The sequence below is a fragment of the Dicentrarchus labrax genome, unplaced genomic scaffold, assembly GCF_905237075.1.
Source record: "Dicentrarchus labrax unplaced genomic scaffold, dlabrax2021, whole genome shotgun sequence".
In the NCBI taxonomy this organism is placed as follows: Eukaryota; Metazoa; Chordata; class Actinopteri; family Moronidae; genus Dicentrarchus; species Dicentrarchus labrax.
In genome coordinates this window covers 20,386,777-20,396,154 of record NW_026136722.1, presented here as the reverse complement: position 1 = coordinate 20,396,154, position 9,378 = coordinate 20,386,777, and positions in this window count along the sequence as shown.

Sequence of the window (9,378 nt, the reverse complement as noted above, 5' to 3'; positions counted from 1 at the left end):
GTTCGGCCAGACCTCCTTCAAGGAACTGCATCAGATCAGTGAAGACCTGAACCCCGACTGCCATCTCCCTGTCTGCAGATTCTTTATTTAACTTCCCTGAGAGTGTAATCTCCTCAATCTTCAGTCGCCTCTCCTGGATCATCCGATACATCTTTCCTTCGGTCTTCCCCAGCATGGCCTTCCTTCTCTCATGCTCCTCTTTCAGAGGAACTAACATGTGTGTCTTGTGGTCTAAAAGGCTGCAGAGCATGCAGACGTTCGTACGGTCCGTCCTGCAGAACAACTCCAGCGGTTTGTTGTGCTTCGGACACATTCGGCCTTCCAGGTTCTCCACAGGGTCCACCAGCTCATGTCTTTTCAGACCGTATGTGGTCCAATGAGGCTTCAGGTGAGTCTCACAGTAGGAGGTCAGACACACCAGGCAGGACTTTACAGCCTTCACTTTAGCTCCAACACATTCATCACAGTAGACCTCTCCGGGTTTGGCAACTTGTAGCTCCGGGTTGCTGCTCGCTGTGTTTACTGCAGACTCTCTGAACCGATTCGCCATGTCAGAGATGAAATGATTGATGCTCAAGTTAGGTTTGATATCAAAGCGCTCTTTACACACGGGACAGATACAGAAGACATTAACATCCCAGTGGTGTGTGATGCAGCTTTTGCAGAAGTTGTGTCCACATGGTAACGTGACTGGAAGAGTGAAGACGTCCAGACAGATGGAGCACAGAAACTGGTCCTCAGTCAGCTGGCAGCCGGCGGCCGACATGGTGACACACTGACAACGACAGAGAACACAGATTCACCTTCAGCATACGGAAAGAAATAGAAAGGTTTCTGGTTCCTCAGAGGAACCGCCAACTGGGAACTTCTTACTGTGTGCAGTCAGACCACCAACAGGACCGATGAGCCGGTTACTATAGCAACCGTCCTTTAACAGACTCATTTGTGTTATTTCATTTAGTTAGCAGGTCTCTCTTCTGGCATTTAAAACAGTCAGTCAGGTTTTTGTTGTTTTGTTTTAAAAAGAAGAACACAAACTCTTCAGTCTAAATCAAAGATATACTTTTAAAGTTTTCACAAAATAACACAGAAATCACAAAGTTCATCAAAAACAGAGATAATCTAATAGACTCAAAATTCCCGTCTGGGTTTTTACTTTCTAATCCCAGTTTGTTTTAAAAAAGATTTAAAAAAATAAATAAATAAAATAATCTTCAGTTCTGTTCATGGATGAAAGGGTTAAACTCATTTCAGTCAATAAATCTGTTTATTTGTTTATTATCTGTGTACTGTCTCTTTATTATATTAAACATGTTGCAACTCTTCACCTTTCTGTCAAACACACCATAATGATCAACCATTGGAGCAGAATGTTTCTAACAGTAACAGAGGTCCAGTTTACAGCTGCTATCACTATGAGTCTGCAGTGACCTCACTTCCTGCTCTAAATAAAGACTATAGGACAGTAACCTGCAGTCAGTCAGTGTCCATTATCACTGTCCTCTCCTACCGTCGCTATCAGCAGCCTGCAGGAGAGACGCTCTGTGGTGCATTGTGGGATTTTATAAGTGAGCTCTTCCTTCCTGTGACTGAGTGTAAATGTGATGTTTGAGCTCTCAGATGATGCAGACATGAATTAATTATTTAATTAATGCCAGAGACAGTAACAGTGAGCGTCCAGCAGAAATAATGTATAATATATAATATAATGAACAATGTGAGGTAGACAGACGGTCTCCTCACTCTCTAACTCTTACTGTGTTCACTGCTGCTCTTTGCTCTCTGATCATCACCTTATTGTCCCTTTATTACCGTTATGAAGCCCATGGGGCAATAAAACTATAACACAACATTGTGACCTGATGGAAGATAAAATCTTTACTTACAGTCTGAACTTTAAACTGCTTGTAAAATCCGTCTCAGTCTTCCTGAAGCTCAAATATTCCAACAGTTGAATCAGTTTCAACCTGAAAGAAAACATTCAAACATGTTCAAACACAAATACATTTTATTTTCCTGCAGTGACGATTCATGAGGACAATATTGACAATCAGTCAATAATCAGCTGTGAAACTATTGATCGCACTGCTGTTAATGGAAAGTATAAAATCTGATCCATTATTATTATTATCAGTGAATATTGTTCACAGTGTAACATTTCTACAGTCACATTCATGCATACACTCCTCCATCAGGCTCCAGGTGTGCTGAACTCACCTGTGTGTGCTGCAGACTCCAGTCGAGTGTTCAGTGTTTCTTTAATGTTTGACGTCTTCCTGCTGCTGGAGGACAAACTCCATCAATCAAAGCTTTATGGTTCATGTGTTCACAGATATTTAACCCTGTCACACTCTTTACTGACAGACAGCATAAAGTTTCACCTCTCAGTCGACACAGTGAAACATTTAACTTTTTATCTTTCTATTGTGTACTTCATCTTTTATTGTGCTTCTATTGTGTTATCTATTTATTCTGTTTTATCTTTTTGTGCAGCACTTTGGAAACCTTCTGTTATATCAATAAAGTGGATTCATCCATAATTTCAGTTTTACCACTAAAACTAATCATGGATGAATCCGAGTGATTCCTATGTGTTTCTATAATAATCAGTGTATTGATCAGTGTATTGATCAGTGATCGGGTTGTAGTGTGTTTCTATGTAGGATTCAGCTGGCTGAGAGTTTAAAGAAGGTTTCTAAAGTTTATCTTCAGTTTGTTGGTTTTATACACTGTGTGTGTGTGTGTGTGTGTGTGTGTGTGTGTGATCATATATAGCATATCCAAGTGACCACATCACACACACACACACACACACACACACACACACACACACACACACACACACACACACACACACACACACACACACACACACACACACACACACACACACACACACACACACACACACACACACACACACACACACACACACACACACACACACACACACACACACACACACACTCGTACATATGAAGCCTGTCATTTCTCCACAAACCTAAACATTAACATTTTTCTGTCGCCGGGCGGAACTCAGACTCCTAAAATACTCCTTTTTTCCCCAGAAGGCGAGTGATGGCGAGTGATGGCGAGGTGGGCGTGGCCTGTGATCTGTAAGGTGAGTCAGAGAGGGAGAGAGACATAAAGGAGAAGAGAGAGAGAGTTTCAGTTGGTGGATGTTTCCGATCAGGCGAGCGTCGTTTTCTTCGAGGATTTAGTTATTTTAGTGTTTGTTCAGTGGCTCCGCCCACCAGGTGAGAACCAATCACAGCAACTTTTCATTAACGACTTCTTCTTCTCGTTTGGGATGAAATGATGTCAGAGAGCCTGACAAGCATGCTAACGGATCCCATTGACAGACAGTCATTGTGCTAAGCTAAGCTAACGTCATTGGTTTTATTATTTAATCTGTCCTTTAAATAAACTAATGAACACTGAATAATGTATATTATATAAATGATACATATATTATAAACGTATTGTACCATTCTCCTCTTTAATGTTTTTAATAAACTCTAAAGTGTACGGAAACCCTGAGGGACCAGTGAGGATTCATTTTCTCATCATCACTTTTCATTTGTGAAAACAGGTTTTTAAATATAAATATTTTAAACTTTTTTTTTTAAAATGTTTTTAACCTGTTTTCACAGACGGAAAAAAATATTAAAAAATAAAAAATTATCACGAGAAAAAAATCAACCTGTCTTTCAGGGCTTCCGTAGACAAGAGAAAATACTGTAAAAGAAAAACAGAAGGGAGAAAATATTATCAACAACAACAACAACAACAACAATAATAATAATAATAATATTAAAATAATAACAATAATATTAATGATATAATAATAATGATTTTTATAGGTAGAAATGGACTTTATTGTCATTTTAAATTGACATTTAATTTGCATCTCATTGATAAAATAATTATAATTATATTATTTTATAAATAACAACCTGTATTTACATGATATATATTTGTTTTCTAGCAGAAGAAAGGTGGACTCACCTGGACTCACCTGGACTCAGCTGGACTCACCTGGACTCACCTGGACTCAGCTGGACTCACCTGGACTCAGCTGGACTCACCTGGACTCAGCTGGACTCAGCTGGTCGAGATGCTGCAGTCTGTGTTGGTGCTCATTCTGTTGCTGGTTTCAGGATCTGCAGCTCCAGTAAGAAACTGTTCTAGTTAGTTTTACTAACAGATTACTTTTACTAACAGATTACTTTCACTAACGGATTATATTCACTAACAGATTACTTTTACTAACAGATTACTTTCACTAACAGGTTACTTTCACTAACAGATTACTTTCACTAACAGATTACTTTTACTAACAGATTACTTTCACTAACAGATTACTTTTACTAACAGATTACATTCACTAACAGATTACTTTCACTAACAGATTACTTTTACTAACAGATTACATTCAGTAACAGATTACTTTCACTAACGGATTATATTCACTAACAGATTACATTCACTAACAGATTACTTTCACTAACGGATTATATTCACTAACAGATTACTTTCACTAACAGATTACTTTCACTAACAGATTACTTTCACTAACAGATTACTTTTACTAACAGATTACTTTCACTAACAGATTACTTTCACTAACAGATTACTTTCACCAACAGATTACTTTTACTAACAGATTACTTTTACTAACAGATTACTTTCACTAACAGATTACTTTTACTAACAGATTACTTTCACTAACAGATTACTTTTACTAACAGAGTACTTTCACTAACAGATTACTTTTACTTAAGTAAAAGGTCTGAATACTGTTTACTTTTTCTTCCAGTTACTAATTGATAAATAGAATTGATCAAAATATTAAACACAATTCACAAAACCACAAACTCCCTCAGACATCCTGTAACATCAGAATCAGACATACTTTAATAAGCCCAGGGGGAAATTACTTCATAACATCAGGTTGTGTGAGTCGTGTTTAATAAATGGTGTTTTAGTATTTGGAAGAATCTGTAACCATTGAGGTGTTTGTCAGGTGACTCATATATTAACCAATCAGTGTTTGAAATGTGAACATGTGACTTTCTGTCAGATTGTTGTGTCTCATGCAGAGAACAGTGTTCATTTAAAATGTGTGTCTGTGAGTGTGTGTGTGTGTGTGTGTGTGTGTGTGTCTGTGTGTCTGTGTGTGTGTGTGTGTGTGTGTGTCTGTGTGTGTGTGAGTGTGTGTTGTTTCCAGCCTGTTCTAAATCAGTGTGTTGAATGTAAAACACTGTTTATCTGCAGCCTGAACCACAGACTGTAAATACAGACACAAACACACACACACACACACACACACACACACACACACACACACACACACTCAGTGGATGTTTGTGTAACAGCAACCACAGAGTTTCAGTCAGATTTACTGCTTCTGTTTCTCCACAATGACTCAAACAAACAGTAAATATACACTTTGTTTATTTTAGTTATTCACTAAACAGTATATTATATTTAATAAACAGTGTATTATTATTTAAATAGTATACATACATACATACATATATATATATATATATATACATATATATATATGTATGTATGTATAGAGGACTGAGCCAATCAGACGTCTCTGTGAGTTTAATATCAGCTGTAATGAGAGTGAACAGACTGCAGCTGTATGAAGCCTCCAGCATTAAACAGTGAACACAAACTATAGTTACAGTTACTCACACACTCTTCATCAGCCTCTTCCTCACATCTACAGGTCACACACACACACACACACACACACACACACACACACACACACACACACACCGTGACGTGAAAGACAAATTCAAAGTTTTACTTCAGTAAAAACAGATTAAAAGACATTTTCACAGGTAGAAAAACATTTTTATTTAAAGAAATTTTAAAAAGTTCACAGATCAAACAAACAAACAAACAAACAAACAAACAAACAAACAAACAAACAAACAAACAAACAAACAAACAAACAAACACACAAACAAACGTCTGTAATGTGACTTCAGAATAAAAACTTAAACTTTGTTGTCGTTCAGCCTCCTGCTGTGTTTCCAGCGGTGGGAGTGGCCTCCCCTCAAACCCCGCCCACCGCACCAGAAGCCCCGCCCAGTGTGGTCGAAGAGGTCGAGGACACAAACACAAACATCACACTGAGCTCCGCCATCTTCATCTTCGCTGAAGAAGAGGAGGACGGGAGTGGGACCGACGGACGAGGAAGGTAAAAGACGACCTTTCTCATCCTTTATTTATTTATTTATTTATTTGTTTGTTTGTTTGTTTGTTTGTTCCCAGATCAGACAACAACAGCGACAGCAGCGAGAGCGATGACGTCATGTCAGCAGTGAACGGGACCTTCAGCCAATAAAGGAAGAGTACGACGGTCACATGATGAGGGATCAACTGATGTTTCCTGATGACTTTAACAACTGGTCCTCAGAGGTCACTGGACTCAATCAGGGTCTAAGTCCAGATCACCAGAACAGCACCAGTAGGTTCTCAGGAGGACACCAGTCCGGTCTACCAGGACCGGGCAGCTGGTTCCAGCAGGGGTAGCATCAGCAAGAATTTGGGGTTCAGTTCCAGACTCCAGGACGGGTTTCACTCCATCCAGGAGGTTCTGGATCTGCTTTCAGGCACCCAGGGGGTGAAGGGGGTGAAGGGTAGCCAGCACAAGGTTCTGGGTTCTACTCCCAAAGTCTTCCCTGATCGTCAGAAAGGTTTTACTTTGAGCTCTGATGGGAGTTCAGAGACTTTTAGTAAAAACAGCTCAGATCCAAAACTCCAGGCAGGTTCAGATCACGACAGCAATGAGAGCCTGGAGGACACCGGCTCCAGGACCCAGCAGTACACCAGCTCCAGGATCCAGCAGGACACCGGCGCCAGGATCCAGCAGTACACCAGCTCCAGGATCCAGCAGGACACAGGCTCCAGGATCCAGCAGGACACAGGCTCCAGGATCCAGCAGGACAGTGGCTCCAGGACCCAGCAGGACACCGGCGCCAGGATCCAGCAGGACACCGGGTCTAGAGACTCCAATCAGCAAGCTACTGGTCCCACAACAAGCTCAGACAGAAGACAGGTTCCAGACTCTTCTGCTGAGTCCGTTCAGGATCACGCTGCTGGCTCCTGGAGGAGTACCGGGTCCGTCGCTCAGGACGAGGTGAGTCCGAACTCTGACAGCTCTGAGGAGGAATCTGTTGGTGCACCAGAGGTTGTGGGTTCCATGAAGTCCAAAGTCCATAGTCCAGAGGTCAGCTCCAGCAGCGGGGAGGTACTGGTGGCTCCGGCCTCCTCGTCCTCCCCTCTTCAGGTTTCCTCACCCGTTCCTCCCATTCAACCAACAGAGGCTGAACCAGAGAGGTCTCATTCATCAGACTCTGGGTCTGAACCGGACTCTGGGTCTGAACCGGACTCTCCAGGACTGGGTTCAGGGATCGACTCTCAGAGCACTGACAGTCAGGGACTGCTGAACTAACACTGAGGAAGAGGAAGATGAAGATGAAGATGAAGGTGAAGGTGAAGATGAAGGTGAAGATGAAGGTGAAGATGAAGAGGAAGGTTCTGTAAAGGACACTGAGGAAGGTGAAGATGAAGATGAAGATGAAGAGGAAGGCAGCAGCGAGGAAACCGTTACCTTGGTAGCGGAGGTTCAACAGGGTTTACTCGCCATCAGCACGTTACCTTTATACTCAGTTCTGATCGATCAATAATCAATAACAGCATCCTGAACGCTGCTGGAGCAACGGTTCCTCTATCACACTGGCGGCTGCTGTTGCTATAGTAACTGTTGCTGAGCTGTGATTGGTCAGTGTAACTCCATAAGAACACTGTAATGGATCAGAACCGACCATGTGACACTGCCGTTGTTGTTTCTGTGGACGATATCAATAAAGTTGTAAATCCTGCTGATGGTGAAATGTGTTTACTGTCGGCTGCTTCACCACAGACTCCTCCTCCTCCTCCTCCTCCCTCCTCACCTCCTCCTCCTCCTCCTCCTCCTCACCTCCTCTTCCTCACTCATAAACACAGCTGAGTATGTGGACGCCTTCGACCTCCAGGACGGGACGACACTCATTATATATCATAGTTACAATAGTCTGAGAGTAATCGAGTATTTCATGTTACTTTATCATCAACTTTTACTGCATTTATAAATTAATTATAAACATATTAAATCTATAATGTTTGTTTCTCCCTGATACTTTGTCATTGTTCTAATACAATTAATTAATAAATAAATAAATACAGTAATTAAATAAATATATACAGTTAATAAATAAATAAATACAGTAATTAAATAAATATATACAGTTATTAAATAAATAAATACAGTTAAATGGTAATGGCCCTGTACTTGTATAGCGCCTTTCTAGTCTTCCGACCAGTGCTTTCGCTTTCTTTTGTTATTAAATAAATAAATAAATACAGTTATTAAATAAATAAATACAATCATTACCTAAATAATGACAGCCATTAAATAAACAAATACAATCATTACCTAAATAATGACAGTTATTAAATAAACAAATAAATACAGTTATTAAATAAATAAATACAGTTAATAAATAAATAAATACAGTTAATAAATAAATAAATACAGTTATTACATAAATAAATAGTTATTAAATACATAAATACAGTTATTACATACATAAATACAGTTATTCAATAAATAAATAATACACTGTAATGCAGTAACTTAAACTCTAATTTACAGTTTATTAATACAGAATATTTACTGTAACACACACACACACAACAACACACACAACACACACACACACACACACACACACACACACAAGCTGAAATACACGCTTATTCACATGTGAACATGCAACATGGAGAGATGGTGGAGTGAGGAGCTGCCACGTTAGCAGTTTATTGGGGTGAGGTTGCCTCAGAGGCTAAAGAGAACCTCGGCAGTGCACAGGAGGTGAAACTGGCTCCCTACACACTGAACTATATATACATATATAAATCACCCTTGTTGTTGTTGTTGTTGTTGTTGTTGTTGTTCTCCTCCTCACCTATAAAGCTCTTCATGGTCAGGCCCCTTCATATCTTAAAGAGCTCATAGTACCCTATTACCCCACTAGAACACTACGTTCTCTGAATGCTGGGCTACTTGTGGTTCCTATAGTCTCTAAAAGTAGAACAGGAGCCAGAGCCTTCAGTTACCAAGCTCCTCTCCTGTGGAACCAGCTTCCAGTTGTGGTTCGGGAGGCAGACACCCTCACCACATTCAAGAGTAGGCTTAAGACATTCCTCTTTGATAAAGCTTATAGTTAGGGCTGGATCAGGTGAGTCCTGAACCATCCCTTAGTTATGCTGCTGTTATGAATTGGTTCTATACAAATAGAACTGAATTGA